This window comes from Lissotriton helveticus, chromosome 4_1 (genome assembly GCF_964261635.1).
Source record: "Lissotriton helveticus chromosome 4_1, aLisHel1.1, whole genome shotgun sequence".
In the NCBI taxonomy this organism is placed as follows: Eukaryota; Metazoa; Chordata; class Amphibia; order Caudata; family Salamandridae; genus Lissotriton; species Lissotriton helveticus.
Window position 1 is genome coordinate 1870682796 of NC_136063.1, and position 24837 is coordinate 1870707632.

A 24837-nucleotide genomic window follows, 5' to 3' on the forward strand; every position below is an offset into this window, starting at 1 on the left:
CCACTCCACGCTAACTATGGTCATATCTACTAATCTATGCATAGTATAACATAGTACAACATACTATAGAGTATAGTGTATACCTTACCACCCCAAAATACATAAATGCATTTCGAAATTTTCAAATATACTGAAAAATTGCAGTCATATATATTGTATGCACTTAAGCTATGAATTAAATGCAAAAGTAAACACGCATTTTTATGCATTATTGCTTATTGGTATATGAGAAATACACATGAAATGGCTCTTAATATGGCTATACAGAAAGGAAGTTCGAGACCATTTCATCACATAATAAAATATTTGTGAACATCCCAGCGGGCAGCTAAAGTCTATAAAGTATCTAAAAATAGAAATGTTAGTTCTCTAGGAATAGTTTCTTACTTTAAGCAGAAGATCAGTGTCCCGGGAAAAAATATGTGGAAAAATATTTTAAGGGGCTTGCTGAAAAAAATTGCTGTCCGTGAACTGGAGTGAAATTGTTCATGTGACTTTATTTTTAAAGTTGAAGGCCGAATTCAGGGAACGCCGTGTGCGAGTTTACTCAAAAGTCTCTATTTCTGTTCTGGAGAGAACATCATATCATTCAGGCTTTCGAAAAAACTGTCAACAGCTTCATGGGAAAGTTCCACTAAGTCGGAAATAGGGGTAACCATGCATTCGTGCGCATGATTGTCTCCATTGACATTCTGATTCGCATTGCTGACAGAAGGTCGTACCTGTTCGATGTTGCTTTCATCTTGAACTTCACTACTCTTCAATCGTAGTGGTGAAGATTCCAGGAATGCCGTCATCAGGATTGGCGGCCTTTGAGGGCAGCACAAAGCGTGAACCTTGGTAGGAACCAACAGTGTATCTGCATCCACCGGTGCATCCGATTGTAGCATCAGACAGGTGTCTAACACGCATTCTTCTCCGCATAGCAGACACCTTAATACAGGTAAAACACACCTTTGCCACATTGGTCGAAATGATAGAAACCAAGTCATGTTTAGGTCTCTAAGCCGGGAGAGTCCCAGGATTTTTGATATCCGGTCCCGGTATCCAATGGCTAGGATCGTATCTTCCATTGTCGCGAGAGTTTGATCTGTGACATGGGTTGCCATAATGAAAAATAAGGACTAGGAATAGGATTCCTGCAATTAGTCCCAGGATCAGGGGAAGTCCGCCAAAAATCGAATGGACGAAATCTGGAAAAATACCCAGTATGGCTTTGAATGGTGTTAATGCCATCGAAAATACTGTCTTAAATACTTTTGAGACCCCAGTGGTATCAGAAATATTTAAGATTTCGCTTAGGATTTCCGCGAAATGTACGGGGGAATTAGTTGATAATAATGTATGTATCTCTGCAGTCGTCCTTGCGACTTGTAGATCATACGTTTCTTTTGATGACGTGAGCCTTGTAGGCGTCTGAAGAAGCACTGTTTTCATTCTGCTTAAAGTGTCTATTCGAATAGAAGTAATTTTCAAACTGGGCCATGCCCTTGCCTCCCTGTCTGGAAAGGAGCTGGGGAATAAAGAACGTCCACAGCACTTGACCTTCGCCGTCGTAGTGACTAGATAAGGAGTCCTGGGCATAAGACTACAACATCTGCGGTCTACAATAAGAATGTAACTCCCATTATAGAGTCTTTGAAAGAATGGTTCTATTTCAGTTGCAGGTGCGCCTTGCTGGTGACATGAAAGGTTGTATGAATTCCCTTCACAGGCTCCATGCAAACTACTTCCGTTACACAGAAGCGTGCCGCTTAGTGACATAGCACAATTGTTGCCACTAAGAAACACTTTCTGTCCTTTATTACTGACACATGCATGTGAATAGGGCAGGTTCCAAGTTGTTTTAAGGTACCCCTTTCCCAATTTCTCGTACATGCCAGCCTGTATATATTTTTGGCAGTATTGAAACCTGAAGGTTGAGATTGGAATAGTTATGATTCAGTGGATTATCCATTCACTGACAGGTCGTTCTGACATTGTCATTGGTAATCTTTCTAGTTTTTCAATGCTCAAGATTGTATAATCAGCACCCTTTTGCGCCATACCAATTTGTCTATCAGTAAGGTTAAAGATTTGGAATAGTGACGTTGTGTTGATTAAACGCCAAGGCACATAGCCTGAACGCAGATTTTGTAACGTCCAGCCAAGCTGTACAATAGAACGCAATTGTGACTGACCATGTTGTAATAACAGTAAGTCTTGCGATAGTATATCGATTGCTGAAGACACAATGCTGTCCAATGAAAAAATTCTGGAGGACAGAGTCATTAACCCATTGTCCACTACAGAAAGTGATTTTTCCAAATTAATACGGTCAATTTCCCGTATTCTTTCTGCTGTCTCAATTTGAGTAACCTTCCAGGCCTCATTGTATGCTGCATATACAGAGGCTGCTATGAAACGCTTTTGATGCTGTTTGCGTGGTCCCAGTATGAAATCACGCAAGTCAGCACCATCAGTAAGTAAAGTTAGGTGTTGCTTAATTTCAGGCAGTGTGGAAGTCTGTAGCCATTGAAGGCATAATTTGCCCACACTGTAGGTTGTTATTATCCCTGGGTGATGTCTTTGGGGATATCTAGGGTCTGGCCTGGTCATTTTGAAACCCTGTGTTTTATTCAGGAATCTATCTTGACAGTAATTTGTATCTGTGGGCCAGATCAACCATTGTTTCCAATCAGGATGTGTTCTGTTTTGGTTTAATATATGGTTTACGTCTATCTCTTCATCTGTATCAGAGCTATTGCTAAACATTGTTGGCTTTGGAATAGACGGTTTAATTAAATCTTTGATTTTGGCTAAGCCAAGACAGGTGGTTTGTTGAACAGTGTCATTTAAAAATATCATTTGTTCTGGGATCATGCAGGCTCTAAACAAAGCTTCTATACCCTGTACTTGCCATTCTTTTGTACCCCAAACACTTTTCAAATCAACATTTTTGTCCCAATAATCAAATCCAAAAGTATTCATTTTTTCAAAGAATGAATCTGAATATATCAATTTTGTGTTGGTTATCATGGTTTTCATCCCTGTCTTGTTTGACAATTTAAAATAAAATGTTTCAGCATTACTTATGTTAAAACCTGAAAAATATGAATATTTGTCATACACGGTTCTAGAGCTCCCTTTTGGAGGTGTAGCACAATGTTCCCATTGATTATAATTTAAAACATTTCTAGGTTGTGCGGATTTATGCAAAAAATGGTTACCATAATGGTTATAGCAATACATACTATCATAATTTGTAGAACCTTGCAAATAATCATGTCTTGTAAATTTAGCAGACATTACTAAATCAGACATCATGTTGTTAATACTTTCGAAGTCCCAATCATCAGCAAATGTGTTCGGTTTTGCAAAATCACTCAAGGAGATCTTGATTTGGTGTGGATATTTCAGGATCTCGACCGGACCATAAATTTCATAGTCAGTGTTGTCCCAGGCTACCCCACCAGGTATAGGATTGGCTGTGAAGTTGGCTGAAGAAAGTTCTCTTTTCTCGACGTGTGAAGATGTGTGTGGTTTGAGGACCAAGTTGATGTTCTGACTTGCTGTGTCCATTTTAGCATATTTTCCCTCAATGAAGCGTCCCAAAGTAAATACCATGATGAGCCAAAGTATGAGGATAAATGCACCAAAACCCACCCAAAATTCAATCCATGGAGAAACCAGATATGTTTCTTTCAGTTGTTTCAAAAGTCCCTTCGCTTTGTCTTTAAAGGATTTTGATGATGGCTGTGTCTTTGATTCACTGAAGCCGTCAGAGGAATCATCGAAGTTGATGAAGTAACCGGATGCAGTTCTGTCAATTGTTCCAATTGCTTCAGGATTTTTGTTTCTTGCATTGTCACTTGGTACTTCATTGTAGATTGGTGTGTCTCTGCTAAATGTTTTTATTTGGGTTTTCAGAGGTCTTAGTTCTATTGCATTGTTGCATAGTCCTTGTTGTTCTTCTGTAGGCGTTTCGAATGTGATGAGCCTCTTTGTTAGGACCTCTGTATTGGTAGCAAACCTTGGTGTTCTGCTACTTATAGGGAGTCCACTTGGCCTACTGTTTGTTATCGGCCACATGTTGTGGTTTTACCAGGTCGATGGATACAACTCGGTTCTCCTTTTTTCCAGCAAGTGGCGGTAGTACAACTGATCTTGTCCCGTTGACAGACAAGACAGGAACTGCTTTTCTGTAAGAAGGCCCAAATTCCTTCTTCACCGCGATCTTCTCCCTGACTAGATCCCCGACTTTTGGAATCCAGACAGGTCTTGCTGGGACAGGTGGTGATTCTTCAGTGGTTGTTGGCTGTTGTTTCAACTGTATGTTGCTCAGGTCTTTTCTTGTTTTGTTTAAGTCCTGCAAAATAGCCAAACGGTCTTTGACATCAAAGGTTTTTTCTATTACCACTGAAGTCTGACTATCAAGGTCAGAGATCAACATCCTAGTTCCGAATAATAATTCGTACGGACTGAATCCCTTCAGAGAATTTCTTGGAAAGTTATTTAGACTACGTTGGACACTTATTAGATGTTTGACCCACCCAGCTACCGAACCTAATATCCTTTCCATTATAGATTGCTTTCTGCCTTGGTTTTTTCTTTACACCATCCAGTACCCTCAGGAAGGAAGTGAGAAGATTCCCGCTGGGCTGTGCTCATTCGGCCATGTTTCCCCCCCAGGCTGGATTGCCTGAGTGAAAACAATGGTCGAACGTAGCATGCTCTTAGCGTATATGCCATTTAGACTCGCAAATCTTGTATAATAGTCCGAACGTCAGCCGAGTGCTGTGGATCTACATTATAAGTGGAAACTAGCCTGTATATCTTAATCGCAAGCCATTCTTTTTACTGGTGATATTATCTGCCTTGATACGACGAGGTATTAAACTGCTTCTCTCCCCACTGCGATCTCTGTTGCAGTTTGGGCAGTTTTTTACAAACATGGTGTAGTGCAGGCTCATGCCTGGCCACCAGTACCGTGATTGTAATTCTTCCAGAGAATCTTTTAATTTAAGGTGTCTGAGACCCTCGCCCATGTGTGCGTCTGCGATTAACAAGCTTCTCCTGACCATGTTTGGAATCACTCTATCCCCCACTCCAGGGATTCGAGCAAAAGGGACGGAGTTTGCATCGATTATGTATGTATAATTGAGTGGATAGTTGATCGGTAACGCTGAGCAGTCGCCTTTTGATGACGTTTTCACCGCCAGCAATGTTTCACCGTCAATGTATTTTAATGTACGCTTTTTTCGATCTACGGGAGCCGATTTAGTGGCTGCCGCTGCGGCTGTTTCAGCCAATGAATTCCCTACAACGTGAACGCCATCACGTTGATGACTCAGTGAGTGATTCACGTGAGTCTTTGGTAGTTCTTTTTGTAAAAGAGCTATTTGTTCCCAGAGCAGTCTCTGCTTTATTGGTGCATCTGTGTCATCCTTGTAACCGTTCTGAATCCATGTCTGCAAATCTTTGTTATATGCTTTGACGCAGTAATAAGAATCTGACACTATAAGTGTCGGGAATTCGCGATCCGCATTATCTAGCGCCATTTTCAATGCGATTATTTCAGTTTGTTGTTCTGAATTAGTTTCTACTGAGTGTGATTTTGTTAATAGAGGTCTTAGTTTACCTCCGCGCCACACTTCTTTTGTAATCTCACATGTGGGATTGTATGCATGTTCTCCCCAAACGGAGGGTTGAGCATGTCCGTCTGTATAGATTACACAGGCGTAATGTCGTAGAGGCAGAATGTCGATTGGCAGAGGATACGTCTTTTCATATTTTAGATTTTTAGAAAATTGTCAACCATGCTATGCTTGATAATTCATATCCTACGTACAAGACTGTCAGATGGGCAATTCTGGACTTTTTAAAGTTGAATTTGTAACCCTCTGCAGCGAACCCAAGTATTATGGTGTTCACCCTTTTCAAGTGAGTCTCCAAGTCATCATCTGTTAAGTAAATGTCATCGACATAAGATAATGCTTCATCATCATATAGTTGTAGTAATTCTGTTACTCTCGCTGAGAATACTCCCGGGCTGTTCTTGTACCCCTGGGCTAACCGACAGAATTGTTTTTGAGTGCCATTTACTGAGAATGCAGTTAAATATCTGAGTTTTGCACTGCAAAGGTTTTGCAACATGTGTTAAGGTGTCGGTAATCCAAAACTAGACGATATGAATTGTCTGGTTTGGAGACCGGAAACAAAGGATTGTTCATTTGTGAGGTGCAAGTTTCAATCACCCCCTGGTATTCTAGTTGATCTAGTATTTCATTTACCTGTTTTTTAGCTTCTTGCTTAATTGGGTACTGCCTTTGTGCAGTAGGTTGTGATTTTAACTGGATTTTGTGAGGAGGAGAATCCTCATCCCATCCTGCATGATTTTTATATAAAGCAGGTGCTAAGGCCACTGCCCACTTTCTAGCAAGTGTGTATTTTTTATGAATCGGTATTTGATTCGAGAAGGCAGGCATAATTACTTCTTCGCCATGAGGGCACTCCCTGACAAACTCTGGTGGCAAGTCTTTTTCAGCTAGAAGGATGTCATAACCCTTTGAGAGGTTATCCCAAAATAGTCCCCTTATTTTCCTAGTCTTATCTCCCTCTATACGTAATGTTATCTCGTATATCTTGTGGGGCTTGCTAACTCTGGTGTCTGCAGTTTCCACTTGAAGGTATTCATTCGTGTCCACTGTCTCCAGATGATTCATAAGGACTTTGCGAGCTATGCTCACCTCTGCTGCGCTGTCTAGCATTGTCTGAGCCCATTCTCCGTTTTTCAGTTGTGTCCTCAGTATTCTCGGCATTTTTAACTACCTTGATACTGGCTACCTTCTTTTTTGGAAATTGTAATTTCTTTTTTAGCTGAGCAGGTTCCTTGTCTTTGGACTTGGCGTGCTCTTCTGATCGTCCTCTTCTTTCCGATTTCTGCGAGGAATTCTGAAAAGATTGAGAGGGACGTGTATCAATGTCTTGATATCTATCAGGTTTTTTAATATTATCCCTATTTCTAAGGTTATATCTATTCCCAGAGGGGTCACTCTGCGGTGACCTCTGTCTTTGGTTTGGAGATTTCTCTCTTCGCCTGGGAGACCTTCCTCTGGACTGGAATTTCTTTTCTTTAGGATTGGATTGTTTATTTCCATCCCAGTTCTTTTTTGGTGAATTATTATTATTAAAAAATATTTTTTCTGGACTTGTAGTCAGTTGCGGTTTTACTGGTATTCCACCTAGACTATCTCTGCCTAGTTCTTCATAGGATTTTTCTATGATTCTGGCAATTTCAGCTGGTTGGTCTGCTATATCTGTCTCTTTTAACCTCTGGCGGATCGCCACGTTTGCTGCTTCACCTTTTATGTTGGCTAATAATATAGCCGAGACCTGCTTGAAGTCTTTTAGTAATTTCATACCAAGAGTTAAAGCAGGTTCTGGACCGTATTCATCTTGAATTTGTTTTAGCACATCTGGTATTACCGAAATGGATGGAACACCGTGCGTTTTTGTGTAGATGGAAGCAAAGACTGTACCCCAAGTGTCACAGTCCTCAATGTGTGGTGCGATTCCCATTGGGAGACATATAGTCAGAATCCTGTGTTTTTCCAGCGGGGTGGTGTCAGGAAACACCGCCTCTATTTGGGTAATTTTCTGTGCCAACCAGAATGGTATCTGTTCCCGTTTAGCTGGAACTTTACCTAGGCAGGATTGGATGTTCTGTGGTGTAATTTTATTTGTGTTCCCCTGGTGAGGGGTCAGCTGTGGAAGTTTAATCGCTGGCTGAATTGTTGAAGTCCGCATTACATACTGAACTAATTGTCTATGAATTTTTAGTAGTTGTTTTAGCTGTATTAACAGCTCTGCTGTAGACATTCCTTCGATGTCTGGGTGTGGTGTGTATCCGGCCAAGACCGGCCACGTTGCTCCTGGTCTACCTAAAGGACCGAGCCTTGTAATGTGATTATTGTGTTTTAGGGTGCCATCAAATAAGAGCAAATGCTCTTGGAATTTGAGTGGTACTTCCACCTCCTCGAAAGGAGTGTACGTTTCAGGAGGTTCCTCTACTTTGTAATAGTGGAAGTACTTTGTTACAGCATTTGCTGCTGGAAAATGTATCCATGAATAGTATACCTCTGTCTGCCGATATTCGTGTGCCTCGATTACGAATATGACTGTGCCACCTCTAGGTGTCAGTCCATTTTCTATAAGTTTTAGAGTTATAGATCTCCTTTTGATGACCGGAATGAGTATTATTTCCGCGTCGGCTGCTTGCATGGTAGCATCAGCATCTGCGAGTTCAGTTGCTAATCTAACTGCCTCTCTTTCATCATCACTCTCTGCCATTTTACAGACAGGATGGTATTATGTCTATTTGCAGATCAGGTTTCTTTATGGAAACAGAGATTAGATGCACAATATTTTGGAACTGTTTTTATCCTTCAACGTTGACTATACCAAGAACCATACATAGGAGTTCCCTCCTGCGAGGTTTTGGAGGATATAACCTTTCACCCACTCCAGACGTCTTTGGAGTATTTGGGAAAAGGGGTCTGAGTGAGAAAGCACGACTGAGTTACTCTAAATGTCTTACGTTAGTTTTATCGCCCTTTCCAAACGCGTTGGGCGCCATGTAGTGTAGCTCCTATTTTCCCAATAGGCTCTGCGCATTGGAATAGTACCTACAGCAGTAAAGGCCTAGGCCAGACGTTAACTAGGTCTACTACTGTCGATACTAGACTTAATTTTTGGGTTTGCCAGCTAAGCTCAGAGTTCGCTAGAAACTTTCTCGAATGTTCAAGGAAGGAATTAACTCCCCTGATTAGACAAGAAGGGATTTAGTTTCTGACAACCATAGAACATGACAACTTTGCTCTCCCCTAATCAAGAGTCAATCTCAAGAGTCGTGTGAGCACAAGGCAATTATTTTACTCAGTCAGTACGTGCATTCTTAGTCTCATCAGAATGTAGAGAAAAGGAAGAGACGGGCGTGTTCAATAAAAGATGTTATTTATTGATCAATCTCTTTTCTCGTACAAGAGAAATGGATCGATATTATTGCAATACTTATAGTTAAGTAAAGTGCATACATTAAAAGCAATAGTATAAAATAATACTGTAAAAACATTGATATGGTTTCTGAGCCATATGATGTTTAAAATGATTAAAATATATTTACATACACATATACATTTGACTAAACGTACTCAACTGGTGTTTCTAAATACGCCTACCCCGTGTACCTGACCTAAGTCTAATGCGTGGGCGGGAATAGAAAGTTACAGTTTAAGTTAAGTTTGTTTTTGCCAAGTGAATAACTAAAGAATTCTCTGTGAGGGGTTATTCAGTTCTGTACCTGGAAGTTAGGATGAATGAGGAATGGTATCTCTTTCTCTGCTCTCGATATTCCAGGCTGCCTGCGAGGGCTGCCCAGAAACGCCAGTGCTGGGTCTCTCGGCTTGAGATAGCAGCGCGTCTCTCAGCGCGTCAGGAAGGCGGGGCTGCTGCCAGCGGGGTCTGCTTCTGCTCTCGGCTTCGGCAAGTATGGCTGCTCCGTCTTGTCACCACGCGTGTGTTTGCATAGGGCAAGGTCGGCAATATTTATACCTTAAAGGTGCCGAGATTGACGTAAGGATGGACATAGGTACGTCAATAAAGATGTCATACGACTTGCTCGTTAGCACATTCTTTACTAAAGTTCTCTGTGAAATCAAAACAATGGCCGCACGGATTTTCCAGGTTGTCATAGGTTTGATTTGTTATGAGAACGTCGTATGCCTTATCAGGGGCTGGAGGAATGTCGCTTGTCTAATTAGATCTCAAGCGTTATGACCTAATCAGATAACACGTTCCTGTGCCGTAGTGTGACTGCGTCAGATAACGGTATCTGCATCATGGGGGTTTTCTTGCCTCATGGGCTGACTGTTAGTTAACTTGATAGTTAGTTTAACCAGAATAGGGTCAGGAATAGGGGGACTGATTCAGAACCTATAGAAATACACGACAATAACATCTTATAATCCTAACTGACCCAGGGAACATGGTAGAAATTCGAATGTAGGAAGCCCGAATTCAGGATGATAAAATACATCTTTTAGTAAAGTTGGTTTTAACATTCTGTGCTTGAAAATTCCACTTTTAGAAAGTAGGTATTTTCTTACCTAACCATCCAGCCTGCCTCTGTTAGCTTGTGTATTGCATGTCTGGTTTGTGAGTGACAGGGGCTGGAGTGGCCCCAGGAGATAGGTTAAGTCAGCAGAGGGCTGAATAGACCCATCTGCAGGTAGAGTGGTGGGAGGAGTAGCACCTGGGCATGAATTGGACTGTGCCTGCCTTTCACAATGCTGGTTCCACCTCCTGGGCTGCGTCCGATGACCCTGGCACCAAGCTGACAAAGGAAAGAAGAAGTCCTGTAAACTAAGTGCTCCAGGACTGCAAATAACTGGTTTGGACTAGGTAGAGGACCCTCTTCCTTCCAGGACTTTAGATCACTTCTGGAACAATAAGACAACCCTTTGCCAAGGAGAAGAACCAAAGAAGCTGTAGGAGTTTAGACTGCCCCTATGCCAGTGTGCTGTTTGCCGGGTTGACCTGCAGTGATGTCTTCATTGCCAAGGAAAGGAGTAGGAACTTTTAAAGAACTTTCATCTTCTTGCAGATTATTTCTCCAAGGGTTGAACTGGTGCTTGCCTCCTGCTGAAGTCTCAGGGTTACAAGACTTCACTACCAGCTCCCCTCTGAATTTCCCTACTGGGAATTCTGTCTGCAGAAGCCTGCGTGTCGCTGGGAGCTGGAAGCGTGACTCAACGAGAAGAAGCATGTCACTGTTGCAGCTGTTGCCGTTGCATCGCTGGAGAAGCGTGTCTTCATCACAACTGTGTGCCGTTGCATCGCCGGAGAAGCATGTCGCCACTGCAAGGGTCGCCGTCGCATCAGTGGAGAAGCGTGTCATAGGGCCTGTCGCGGCTCCAAAGTTACAGAGTTTGCCATCTGGCCGTCGGGCGTGCACGCATCATCTTCACGTCATCGCATCGCATCGCATCAAGGGTGCCACCTTATTGCATCGCACAGGATGGTCGCATCGCATCGAAGCGCCATCTCGCCGCATCGCCACCAGAACGCAGTATGAGAATCATCGCATCACCTCCTCTCTGGTAGGGAACAGACGCATCCCCTACTCTGCACACGCATTGAGGTGCGATGCATCGCCTTACCCAAAGCAAGGAACTGACGCATCACCCTCCCTGCGGACCTTCAGTTTGTTTTGCGTTACGCATCCAAGGTACTGTTGTGAGAAACGTGTCGCATTTATCATCAACTTGAACTAAGTTACTTTTACCATTGAATTTTGTTGTTTGTGGTCTTGTGTTAAGTCTATATAAAGAATGCTTATTTTTATAAAACCTTCATGGTGTCCATCTGTAGTGTTTTCACTGTATTACTGTATGTGTTCACAAATGCTTAACATACTCAATCAATCAATCAGTGGTTGGTGAAGCGCGCTACTCACCCGCGAGGGTCTCAAGGTCCTGGGGGAGGGGTAGGTCTAGCAGCTCCGAACAGGAGAAAAGCCAGGTCTTGAGTGCCCCTCTGAAGGTGAGTATGGTAGTCAAGCGTCTTCTTTCAACTGGGAGAGCGTTCCATGCTGTGGCGGTGGTGTAGGAGATCGCTCTCCCTCCGGCTCTGCTTCGGTGGATGCGGGGGACCTCTGCCAGGGCGAGGTCAGAAGAGCAAAGGTTCCTGTTGGGTTTGTGGAAACTCATTCGGTCGTTGAGGTATTTGGGTCCGATGATGTTCAGGGTTTTGTACGTGCGCGTGAGTGGTTTGTAGGTGACCCTCTTCTCAATGGGGAGCCAGTGGAGCTCTCGTAGGTGCTGCATCATGTGTTCCCACTGTGGTAGTCCTAGGACGAGCCTGGCGGCGGCGTTTTGGTTGGTTTGAAGTTTGCGAAGGAAATTTGTTCATTCCGGCATCGAGGAAGTTGCCGTAGTCGAGCCTGCTGGTGATGAGTGCGTGTGTGATAGTCTTTCGGCAGTCTTAGGGGATACATTTGAAAGTCTTTCGCAGGGTTCGGAGGCAGTTGAAACTTGCTGCGACAATAGCAATGATTTGGCGGTTCATGGAGAGTGGGGAGTCGAGGATTATTCCGAGGTTCCGAGAGTGGTCTGTTGGGGTCGGAGGGACGCCGAGGGTGGGAGGATACCAGGAGTCGTCCCAGGACGAGGGGCTGGGTCCGAAGATGAGAACCTCGGTCTTTTCGGAGTTGAGTTCGAGGCAATTGTCCTTCATCCAGGTGGCTACTCCACTCATTCCCTCCTGGAAGCTCATTCTGGTGTCGTCGGGGTTGCTGGTGAGGGAGATGATGAGTTGGGTGTCTCGACCCTATCCCCCCTAAATACTGGAAGGTATCCGGAGAGGAACTCTTCCCCACTCTTTGCAGGATCTGCAATCAATCCCTGAGCAGTGGCCTAGTTCCTGCCCTTTGGAAGCAGGCTCTTATTAGGCCACTGTTGAAGAAACCTTCCCTGAATCCTGAGTGCCTACAGAACTATCGACCAATCTCCTTGTTACCTTTCCCGGCGAAAATTGCCGAGCGCTGGGTGAGCTCGTGCCTCTCCAAACATCTGGAGCGGAATCATTTCCTGGACGAAATACAATTTGGCTTTCGTCCAGCCCATGGCACTGAAACAGCTCTACTCACGGCCATGGAGGACCTTCGTATGCGTGCAGACAGGGGTCAGGCAGCCGCCTTGATCCTGTTGGACCTGTCTGCCGCATTCGATAGGTCAACCATATGATTCTGCTGGAGAGACTAGAAGAGGCCGGGGTGGGTGGCACTGCCCTGCTTTGGTTTCACTCCTTTTTGGGGGACAGGAAGCAGGCTGTGTCCCTCCCACCGTATCAATCGGCCTTATCCCCGGTGACCCACGGGGTGCCTCAAGGCTCGTCCATAAGCCCGATTTTATTTAACGTTTATTTAAAACCTTTGATTACGTTAATTAAATCCCACAGGCTAAGAGCAATTAACTATGCCGATGACACTCAGCTCATTCTCTCCTGGGAGGGTGAGGAATCGATTCCTTTGGAGTCGTTTCATGACTGTCTGCGAGACACGGCTTGCTGGCTTCACAAGAACTCTTACAGTTCAACGCCGCCAAAAACGAGATTTTGTTCTGTGCTGGAAGTCGGATCCCCCGCCCGTTCTCAGCTGAGTTCTGGCCCCCTGAAACTCTGGAAAAACCACAGCCGGTCACCACCGTTCGCAATCTGGGTGTTATGATAGACAACAAGCTCACCATGGAAGCCCAGGTTGCGAAAACAGTGCTTACCTGCACTGCCTTGATCCGCTCACTCCGCAAGATCTTCCCACTCCTTCCCTTGCAGGCCCGGGCCTTAATTGCCAGATGCACCATTCTTAGTCGCCTTGACTATTGTAATGCACTGTTGCTTGAGGCTCCGTCTGCGCTGTTAGACAGACTCCAAAGAGTTCAATCAGCTGCTGCCAAACTGGCCCTGGGATGGCCTAGGAGATCCTCGGCCACTGCGGCAATGGCTGAGCTTCACTGGCTCCCTATGAAACAGCGAGTTGCTTTTAAATCTCTTTGCCTTGGTTTTAAGGCTCTGCACGGAGTTGGGCCCGCTCCTTTGCAATCTCTGTTTGAATGGTACATTCCAACCAGAGCCTTCAGATCCACAACAGCCTGTCTGGTTAAAGTTCCAAGATTTAAAAAAGTTAGGACAGGAGGAAGATCATTCAGGGTCACTGCATCAAAACTCTGGAACAGCCTGCCTCTGGATGTCCGTCAAATAACAGAACTTCTCTCTTTTAGGAAACGGATCAAAACCTGGCTGTATTCAAAATGTTAAACGCCAATTACTCAACTGTTGTCTCCTACTACATCCCTCTCAATGAGTTGTTCTCAGCGCCAGGATACCTGCAAGGTGACAGCTGCGTTCTATAAATGTTTTAAATAAATAAAAAATAAATATGATGCTGAGTCTGTGCTGTCTGACGATGGCGGCGATGGGGGATATGTAGATGTTGAATAGGGTTGGGCTGAGAGAGGATCCCTGGGGGACCCCGCATATGATGTCAGTGTGTTTGGAGAGGAAAGGAGGGAGCATGACCCTCTGTGTTCTGTTGGACAGGAAGGATCGGATCCAGTTGAGGGCATCTCCGTGAATTCCCATGTTGTGGAGTCTAGTGGTTAGTGTGCGATGTGAGAGGGTGTCGAAGGCTGCAGAGAGGTCGAGGAGGATGAGGGCTGCGGTGTGTCCCTGATCGAGCAGCATGCCGATGTCATCGGTGGCCACGATTAGGGCTGTCTCGGTGCTGTGGTTTCTGCGAAAACAAGTTTGGGAGGGGTCCAGTATGTTGTTTTCTGCCACTGCCTCTGAGATAAGCCTGTCTGCTTGTTCCAAGCTACCAAGGGGGTGAGCAGGGGTTATCCAGGAGTGTAATCCCCTTTCGCTGACTAGAAGCAAGGGTCCCTATCTGGTCAAAGGTACCTACCTCTGCCAACTAGAGACACCCAGTTCCAATACTAAGCAGTTCTTGTCTTTATTTTTGGGTTTATTTTCTGGCTCTTTCTTTATGCCGAAAGATCTCCTTTAGCCAACACGTGTTTTGTTGTCTCAAGCAGGTATCCCTATCACTTAATCAAGGCTGAAAACAATACAAATAACCAATGTTGCAATACATGGTATAAGTATTCATTACAGAAGGTCAGGACAAACATCATATTAACCGTCGTTAAATATAATAGTTAAACACCTTTTTTGTTCGGTTCATTAGCTTGTGAGATGGAGAACCATGTGCACAATTTAATTTCACTGTCAACCACGTGGCAAAATACATTATTCCACATGGTTTTAAAAATGTTTTTGGGGGAGACCTACATTGTGCTATTCCCCCCAGGTAAAATTTGATAGTACTAAGTATTGAACTGTATGTTACACTGTGAATATTTGTCAGCCTGCTCTATGGTATCGTGGGCACCTATAATGTAGAACATGCACAGTCAGTTCTTATATCCCAGTGTTGTTTGTGGCAGGAAGTGTGTCCCAAAAAACAAAAATAAATTTAAACCCCAAACAGTTGGGTGATTTCATGGGTACCTATTGTGTTTGAAATGATTCTGTAGTCCTTTCTAAAATAAACAAGCATTGACATAGCCAATAGGTCTCGGCTTTGGGACCTTAAATAGTTTAGCCATGCAACAGTTGATGTTGTTGCACCAAGGGATTTGTGCTGCATAACTAAATACTTATAAGGTTCCAAAAGCGAGACCAATGGGCTATGCCAATGCTTGTTATTACAAGTTTTCCCAAATGTACAACATTGGGTGAGACACCTAGATTAACAGGTCTTTATTTTCAATTGGGTCCCTAAATATTGTGTAAGACTTCCGCTGAAAACTTAACTCCCACTTCCCAAGTGCAACAGATATCACTGTGGTGTGGCGTTTTAAGCTCCAATTACATTTTCCAGATATATGCCCTTATATAGGTACAACTCACATTGCCCTTATATAGGCATAGAAATCAAGCCCTTATTTAGGCTTAGCCCAAGCTACCCAAATACAGGCATGGCTACTTCCATCTGTTCACCAAAAGTCACAACAATTTCTTGGAAAACCAGCTTAAGCCATCAGGGAACTTGCTTGAATATTGATTTCTCCAAGAACTCAGTTACTTTACAATGAACAACTATTCTCCAGGGGTTCATTTATTACGTTCATATGACCAACTTTACGTCAAACTATGGCATTCCTAAACACATTCAAGGTATAATTATACCTTCACTTGCTATAGCAAGATACAGTGGTTCGGAGCAGTACGAAGATTTACTTGCCCAACGCAGCTCCCTACAGCAAGTGCCGAAGGAAGCCAACTCTCCAGCTGACGCACTGATCAGGAAGCTGCCTTTCTCCTGCCGAGAATCCAGCTCCAGTGTTTCCAGCTCCCCTTGCGGGGTGTTGCTAAATCGAGTTCCGAGACAGAGATACCAGACCTCCTTCATTTAAAGGTATGGAGCTGATTAGAACCTAGAGAAACCTTTGGTAGATTCTTGGCAAAACTAAACATATGCAAAAGACCATACTTACTTCCTCCCTCGTACTAGACTTAGGTTAGGTACATTGGGGTAGGTGTCTTTTTGAAGCACCAGTTGAGTATTTTAGTCTATGTTATTTATGTATGTATTTTGATATGGCTTAGAAACCATACAATGATCTTACAGTATTATTTCATATTACTGTTTATGCTGCATGCATTATAGTTTGCAGTCTGCCTAACGATTGTAGCAGCTCACCTCTCTTGCATGAGAAAGAAGACTGTTCAATAAACCCTTTTTATTGACAACGCCTGTCTCACTATTTCTCTGCAACTCTGAGAAATGAAGCATGCACGATTGACTGAGTGAACTAGTTATCTATTGTTTCCACGACTCTGAGAGATATATTCTTATTCTTGGAAAACAAAGTTGTCATGTTTATGCGGTTGTCAGAAACTAATCCCTTCTTGTGAATTCGAGAAAGTTTCTAGTGACCTCTGAGTTAGCTGGCACACACACAATTAAGTTTAGTATATTCGATAGAGACCTATTGACTTAAGTCCTACGTCAAATCTATAGGATATATTATTCCAATGCGCAGAGCCTTTTCGAAATATAGGAACTACACTACAAGGCGCCCAACGTTTGGTAAGGCACTAATTTAAAGCTAGATACTAAAGTAACTCAGTCGTGCTTTTCTCAGAGACCCCTTTTTCGTAAATACTCCAATAGATGCCTGGAGTGGGTAAAAAGATAATATCCGCCATAGCTGAGTAGGACGAAAAAATCTTATGTATTAGTTTTGGGTTTATTCAACATTGAAGGATACAGTTTTCCAAAATATTGTGCACCTTTTATTTGTTTCCTTGAAATTTGCTCTGCAAACTTTCAGTCAACAAGAATGCCCCTCGATAATAATACAGAGGCCGGTGGAGCTAGAGACGACAACAACGTACAAACTTTCAACTTTACAGGTCTCCAAGAGACTGACGAGGATGCTATAAGCATTCCAGAAAATGTAAGGAATGCCATCACTATAAAACTCATATGAAATGGCCTATCAGCAAAAGGTGGTAGGGTAGTTTTTGTGATAGAGGCACATGAACATCACCAGACAGAGGTAGTCTATTCATGGATAGCCTTCCCAGAAGCGGATCCAAGAACAAAACTGTTTCACTTCTACAAAGAAGATGAACCACCAGAGGAATATATTTCTTTCGAGGATATAGAAATGACCCTAACTTACCAGGAGCATGCACTCTGGTTTAAAGGCGCCCTAAAACATATAAATCACATTACCAGCCTCGGTCCACTAGGTAGACCAGGGGCAACATGGCCAGTATTAGCCAGCTATACACCACATCCTGCCATTGAAGAAATCTCGGATGCGGAGCTGATAGTTCAACGCAAAGAACTAATCAAAATCTATAGACAATGGGTTCCATATGTCATGCAGACTCTTACAGTCCAACCGGCAATAATGATTCCACAGCATCCCCCTTTCCAGGGGAACACAAATAAAATTACACCACAGACTTTACATTCAGTCGTTGGTAAATTACCTGCAAAACGGGAACACATTCCATCCTGGATAGCTCAGAAAATTACTCTAATTGAGGCAGTATTTCCTAATACCACCCCTCATGAGAAACACAGAATTTTAACAATCTGTTTACCAATGGGGATCGCACTACACCTGGAGGACTGCGACACTTGGGGTACAGTCTTTGCTGCAATTTACAATAAAACACATGGTGTTCCATCTATGGCGGTAATACAAGATGTCCTGAAACAGATTCAAAATGAATACGGTGCAGAGCCTGCTTTAAATCTAGGTATGAAATTACTGAAAGATTTTAAACAGGTCTCAACAATAATATTAGCTAATATTAAAGGTGAAGCAGGATCCATTGCAATCCGCCAAAAGTTAAGGGAATTTGATATAACTGAGCAGCCACATGAACTTGCCAGAATAATTGAAATATCCGATGTAGAATTAGGCAGAGACAGCTTAGGTGGTAAACCAGTTAAACCCCAACTGTCAGAAAGTCCTGACAAGGTCTTTACAAAAAACACTTCTGTTCATCCCAAAAAGAAGTGGGAGGACACTAAACAAACTTCTAAAGAGAAGTGTTCTCAATACCGAGGTAGGCCTCCTCAAAAGGAGTCCTTTGAAAGGAGGTATAACCTCAGGAATAAGGATATTTTGAGAAAACCTTATAGATATCAAGATACTGGTACACGTTCCTCTCGTACCTCGTACTTCGCCAAAGAAATCCAAAAGAAAAGGATGGTCAGAACACAAGGAAGAACGCGCGAAGTCCAAAGACGATCAACACGTTCATAAAAATAAGAAAATTCCATTCACCAAAAAGAAAGTAGCAGGTCTAAAAATCAGACATGCCAAGGATCATGTGGACATAACTCAAGAATGGGGAATGGGCTCAAACGATGTTGGACAGCGCAGCAGAAGTCACCATAGCTCACAATACCTTGAAGGATCATCTGGAGACAGTGGACTTGAATGAGTTCATTCAAGTTGAAACTACAGATACCACGGTTAGTGTCCCACATAAGTTATATGAGGTAACACTTCGGATGGAGGGGACATAACGAGAAAAATAAGAGCACTCTTTTGGGAGCGGATTTCTATGGGTTATGACATTCTTTTTGCTGAACAAGACTAGCCACCACAATTTGTCAGGGAATCCCCACATGGCAGAGAAATCATTATGCCAATTGTCTCCAACCACATTCCAATTCCTTTAAAATATACTTATGCCAGGAAATGGGCAGAAGCCCAGGCTCATGCATTATATAAAAATCATGTAGGATGGAATGAGGATTCTCCTTACCTTAAAATTCAGTTAAAAAACCAACCAACTACACAAAGGCAGTATCCAGTTAAGCAAGAAGCGAAAAACAGGTCAGGGAGATATTAGATCAACTTGAATACCAAGGGGTGATTGAAACATGCACCTCGTTAATGAACAATCCTTTGTTTCCTGTCTCCAAACCATACAATCCATATCGTCTAGTATTGGATTACAGATATTTAAACTCTTGTTGCAAAACCTTTGCAGTACAAAATGTTGCACATAGTGCAGCACTAATGAGTAACATTGTGTGTAAAAAGCATAACACCACATTAGATATCTCTAACGGTTTCTTCTGTCAAAACATTGCACCAGAAAGTAGGTATTTGACCGCTTTCTCAATTATGGGGACACAACGTCAGTTCTGTCATCTCCCACAGGGATTCAAGAATAGTCTAGGGTTTTTTTCAGCCAGAGTAACAGAGTTACTACAAACCTATGATGATGAGGTATTATCATATGTCAATGACATCTATCTAACAGACGACGACTTGAATAGGCACTTGAACAGGGTGAAAACCATCATACTTGGCTTTGCCTCCGAAGGGTATGAATTCAATTTTAAGAAATCAAGAACTGCCCATTGAAACTAACCCTGGGCGTAGTTCGCGGAGCCGCACTCCGCGGAGCTACGCGAAGACGCAGTTGCACTCCGCGACCTTCGCGTAGCTCCGCGGACATGCGTAGTAGCTTGCTAGACCCGTTCGCGCGCCGTTTTTCGTCTTCGGGAGCGCGGTGCGCGTGTTCGGGGCGCTGCCTGCATGCTCGAGATAGCTAGCGCGCTAAGTTACTCAAGAGGTTTGTCCCGCCCGCTTGCGTTCCCTTATTTCCAAAGTGCGTGATCGCGTCAAATATCGCGCGAACTTACCCCGGCGCACGCGATAATGTTATTCAGCGCGCGAGAACTACGCTACGCACCGGATCGCGGAGTAATCGACAGCTTCGCGTTCTCCGTAGAACGCGGAGTTGCCAAAAGTCCGCAAGCTCCGCGAACGGAGCGTAGTTCTTCGCCCAGGGTTAATTGAAACGTCCTATTTTTAGGATATGAATTATCAAATGAAGGCAAAGGCCTGACAGCAAACTTTCTAGAGAAGTGTGTGCTGCTCCAACCTCCAAAAACGCTGAAGAACTTACAGTCGATTTTAGGTTTCCTAAATTTTGGAAGAACTGACATTCTAAAGTACACAGAAAGGGTTAAGCCTCTCTACAAACTAATTAAACCTGATTTCAAAACAGTTAATTGGACACAAAAACACACAGAAATGTTGTGTTCAGTCCAAACAGACATGTTAGCAACAAAACATTTTCAAACACGCGTAAGCGTACTCAACTTAGTGATCCGAATCATTCCAGGACAATGAGAATTCACTTACTTAACTTTTAATGAAGGTGAAAAAGTACCACTAGCTTATAAATCACACTTGTACACACAAGAAGAAATGAAATTCACTTCAACAGAAAAAATTCTGACAGCGGTTCAAACTGCAGTAGTAAAAGAGAGAGCCCTCGCACAGGGTAAGCGCATTATAGTTGTTACACCTGTACCTGCCTTAGAGGCAGTGACAAAAGAGAGCATTCCAAATGCAAAAGCTTTACATCCAAGATGGATACAATGGGTTAATTCTCTTGCTGCTACAGACGTTGAATATGTTTTTGATCCATATTTGAAGACACAAGCTTTTCTACAATACGAACAAGAATGTCCTCTGCCTACTGAAATTCTGCCTTTAGAGCAGTATGAATGTATAATTTATACTGACAGATCAGCCCAACCCGCTACGGAGGGTAAACAACCCTATAGTGTTGCATGCGTGATCATTAAAGGTCGCTGACGCGATGGTAAATTCCGACCAATGGTCACTAAAACACAATCTCTAGGAGATTGTACAGCTCAACGAGCTGCACTACAAGCATTCAAGATGGCGCTTGAAAATACGGACCGCGAATTCCCCACACTCATAGTGTGCGATTCGTATTATTGTGTTCAATCTTACAATGAATACTTGCAGATCTGGATTCAACACGGTTACAAAGATTCAAAAGGTGGCACAATCAAGCATAAATTGCTTTGGGAACAAGTAGTTCAGTTACGACAAGGACTACAACATGCGCTCGTGATACATACACTGAGTCATCAACATGATGGCGTTCACATTGCAGAGATATCATTGGCTGATGAAGCTGCGAAGGCAGCTGTGCAAACGGCTTCCGTAGCTGCAATCACTCATTCAAAAATGTGAATAGACAGTGAAGTAATGGAAGCTGTCAATGCTTCAAGCAAAGACAATGGTAAAACATTACCAAAAGGCTTTCCTCTCAAATATTCATATATAACTGATGCAAATAATGTTCCTTTTGATCGAATCCCTCGAGTGGGGGATAGAGTAATTCCAAATATGGTGTTTCTGCCACAGTATCATTATTAAAACAGAGATACTGGTGGCCGCACATGAGAAACAAACCAGAAACTATGTTTTGGAATGTGAAATCTGCCAAAAGATGAAAGTCTCTACAGTTAAACGTCCTGCGCAGATGCCCATGTTAATCTCAGATAAACCATTAGCTTGCATTTACCAAGATCACTGCGGTCCCTTGCAGAGGGAAGGTAACTATAAATATATTATGGTTGCAGTGGATTTGTGTTCAAGATTCATTTGTATGTGGCCTCGGCGCTCAGCTGACGCTCTAACTGTTATAAAAGATTTGCGAGTCTTGATCAGCACATACGCAGTCAGCATGCTACATTCTGACCAGGGTCCTGCGTTTAGCTCTTGAGCTTACAAAGAGACCATGGCCAAATTGAGCGTTGCATTGCGGTACTCTAGTCTATTCCATCCTGAGGGAAATTCGGTAGTGGAGAGAAAACAACAGGACATAAAGCAATCTATAACAGCTAGGGTATTAGGCTTGGGTGATGGGTGAGTCAAACATCTAATAAGTGTCCAACGTAGTCTTAACAATCTGCCAAGAAGTTCTCTAGATTGTCAGACTTCAGTAGTGGAACAAAAACCCTTTGATATCAAAGACCGTTTGGCTGTTTTGCAGGACTTAAATTAAATAAGAACGAAACAGTAACGTGTTCCTGAAGCCAACATCCACTGAAGAGAAACCGACTGCCCCAGCAAAGCCGGTCTGGATTCCTAAGCTTGGGGATCTAGTCAGAGAGAAGATCGCTGACAAGAAGGAATTTGGGCCTTCATACAGACAACCAGTACCTGTCCTAGCAATCCACGGAGCGAAAACAGTATTACTGCTGCTCCTTGCTGGTAAAAAAGGAGAACAGGTTTGTGTCCATCGACCTGGTAAACCGCATCATGTGGCCGATCGTAAGCAGTAGGCCAAGTGGACTCCAAAGATGAAGCAGATGCCCGAATCTGGCTACTATCCAAGAGGTTCGAACTGAAAGACTCCTAACTTTTGAATAATCTGCAGTGCAAAATTAAGGACTAAGCAACAAAGCTATGGAACTTGTACCTCTTGAAACCCAAATAACAGTTCGTCAAGAAACAACTATCTACAATGAAATAGCATCTGACTATACAAATGTAACAAGTGATCAAGTGGTTCCAGCTATTTTAACAAATCCTGATGCAATCCCTACAATTAACAGTACTGCATCTGGCTATTTCATTAACTTTGATACATTTTCCGAGGATCACAGCGAACCTGCTATACTTACTGGTTTCACCATGGATTGAACTCTGGATTGTGTTGAGTGTGTACTTTTTCTTCTACTTTGGTTGACTCTGGTAATAACTTTGGGAATGCTGATAAATGGAAGATATGTAAAAAAGGACACAGCAAGTAAGAACATCAACTTACTCCTCAAGCTACAGAAATCATGTCATCGTGAACAAAGAGACTTGTCATCAGTGAACATCACAGCCATTCCTATACCTGGTGGTAAAGCTTGGGACAGAACTGAATATGACATTTTTGGTCTGGAGGAGCTGTTGAAGATTCCACACCAGTCCAAGATTTCCTTGAATGACTTTGCTTCAGCTAGTACCTTTTCTGATGATTGGGACTTTGAGACTGTTAATAATATGATGTCAGACTTAGAAATGTCTGCTGTATTTACAAATCATGAATACTTAGAAGGTTCATCAGATTATGAACAAATGTATTGTTATAATCACTATGGTCATTATTTCCTGCACAAATCTGCAAATCCTAGAAATTTACTGATGTATAACCAATAGAACATTTTCCGACGCCACCAAAGGGTAGCTCAATGCTTATGGCACATTTCCACCATTTTCAGGTTTTAATGTATCTAATCCAGAATCATTTTACTTAAAAAATGTTTGATATGACAGGAATGAAAAGTATGTTGACAAACATCAAACACATTTATTCTGTAGCCTTTTATGCTTAGCTGTCTTTGTTAGGTTTCAACTTTTGGAAAGACAACATTAAGACAACATTAAGACAACAACTGTCTGGGGCACAAAAGACTGGCAAGTGCAGGGAGGGGAAGCCTTATTTAGAGCCTGCACCATCCCAGAGCAAATAATGTTTTTGAATGACACTGTCCAACAGACATCTTGTCTTGGGTTAACCAAGATCAAAGAGTTAAACAAACCGTCCATACCTACACCTACAACTGATAGCAGTAACACTTCAGAGGGGGAGGTCGATGTACATACTATTTTGCTACACAACAGAACAGATCCAGATTGGAAAAAATGGTTAATCTGGCCCACAGACACAAACAACTGTCAAGATAGATTCCTGAATAAAACACAAGGGGTCACATTCACTAGGCCAGACCCAAGATATGTTCAGAGACAGCATCCACTTATCTTTACTTAAAGATGGTGCTGATCTAAGAGACTTCTTGCAAGAACCTACTAAACTGCGTCATAAAAGTTTCATATACGCCGGTATCTATGCATTGTATAATGAAGCCTGGAAGATTACGCAAGCAGAGACTGCAGAATGAATACAAGAAATTGATCATATTAACTTAGAGAAATCTCTCTCTGTAGTTGACAATGGGTTAATGACTCTGTCATCCAGGATATATTCTATGGACAGCATAGTATAGTCTGCCATAGACATCATGGAACAGGACTTGGTCATGCTGCAACATGGTCAGTCGCAATTACATTCTATCATGCTATTAGGTTGGACGTTACAAAACCTACGTTCAGGCTATGTGCCTTGGCATTTAATCAATACTACGTCACCGTTTTCAGAATTCAAACTCACTGAAAAACAGATGAAACTGGCACAGAGGGGAGCAGACTATTCGGTGCTGAGCATTGAAAAACTGGAAAGATTGCCATTCACAGTTGCGGAAAAGCCAGCAATTGAATAGAAAATACATGGAACAATGACTCTGCCTGTTACAATTTTCCATTTTCAGTATTGCTTAAAACATATACCAGCAGGCATATATGAAAGATTTGGTAAAGAATACATCAAGACATCCTGGGAATTACCATACACACACAGATGTTGGAGAGGGGAAAAGAAGTGTTCTTTAGTGGTAAAAATTGTGAAAACGCACTAAGCGGTTCTCTCCTTTGTCATGGTATTAATTTGCACGGGGCCTGCGATTGTTCCTCTAACACCGTTTCCTGCCACCTGCAAGGTTCACCAGCTGCGGTGATTGATCCAATTTTTGGACAACTTTCTAATGGAAGTTACCTCATGTTGAACGATCACAGCTGCTGTGGCATGTTGCCAGGTTTACCCTATTTCATAACTGTGTCAGCTAAGGTCACTTGCTGTATGCAAGTATTGTTTCCTAAAACCAAGACAGACCGGGAGTTGCCGTTATGGCCTTCACTGAACATCCCTTCTATACAAATTGATACTTTAAACAGAACTAAAGCCATTCTTTTACAGAAAACTGTGCCACTGACCTCGGCCAAAGAGACCTATGATCTGCAAGTCGCGAGGACTTCTGGAGAG